Source organism: Seriola dumerili, unplaced genomic scaffold (genome assembly GCF_002260705.1).
Source record: "Seriola dumerili isolate Sdu_G_001 unplaced genomic scaffold, Sdu_1.0 BDQW01000052.1, whole genome shotgun sequence".
NCBI classification, from domain to species: Eukaryota; Metazoa; Chordata; class Actinopteri; order Carangiformes; family Carangidae; genus Seriola; species Seriola dumerili.
Window position 1 is genome coordinate 3,681,789 of NW_019174307.1, and position 1,085 is coordinate 3,682,873.

Sequence of the window (1,085 nt, forward strand, 5' to 3'; positions counted from 1 at the left end):
TTGCCCTCCTTATTTTAACTCTGAACAATACACGCTTAAAGATCATGTGTCAGCAAATACTTACCTGTCCTGTCTCTGCCCTCCTGTGGACACTCAATCGTAACAACAAAACGTCAGGTTGTTACCTTTTGAAGTCAGATCCCTTTCAGTGTGATTTTACATGAATCTACAATATTATGTCTGTGTGCATTTGTAATCTGTCTGGCGTAGTCTTTCGTGGAACATTTAGTTTTTATTTTCTTCTGTGAACTCTAATGCCAGTGTTGCAGTGTATTTTTGTTTTATGCAGACTGTCAAACCTGTCCATGTGTTTATCTGCTCTCTCTCAATCTCTCTGTTACTCTCGCGTGGCAACATCCTACTGGGATATTCTTCAAAAAACTATTTAAACATAATAATAGATTGAAAATAAAAGTTGTACATTTGGGAATTTTCAATAGAATAGTTATACCAATCAGAAACCATGCGCTTACAAACAGTTAGTCTCAAATGGATTAACTTCGACAAGCAATTTGTTTTTCATAATGACAGGAGTTTGGATATCACAAACTATTTGTATCTCCTCTTTGGACCAGATGGATTTCCATGTCAGCTGCAAAATTGGAATATAACTTGTGCCTCCACATCAAGCTTTGCAAAAGGAACTGAGGAGCTTACAGGTACAGGTCGAAACATGACAAGAGTGTTTCTTTTCACTTTGAATTTCAAAATTGCTTTCATTGCTACTACACTGCAACCACAGCATGTTTGTATATGTCGTAATGTCCAGTGCGGAACTTGCCTATCCTGATATACAAGATGACTGCTTCATGATTGTTCCTACATGTCGAGTTCCAGCTCCTTGGGGATTCCTGCAAGGTAACAGTATGTCATTACATATATATATAATAATATATTATATATATATATATTTACACATAGTAATATTACATAACATGTATATATGTATATTAACTACTTGGAAGTATCTACTTCTCTAATTAGTATAACAATTTATTTGTATTTGTATATGTAAAAATGACACTACCTCTCTATGTTACAATACTGTTCTCCAACAAAGCTTGTACTGTTATACGTATCTCTCT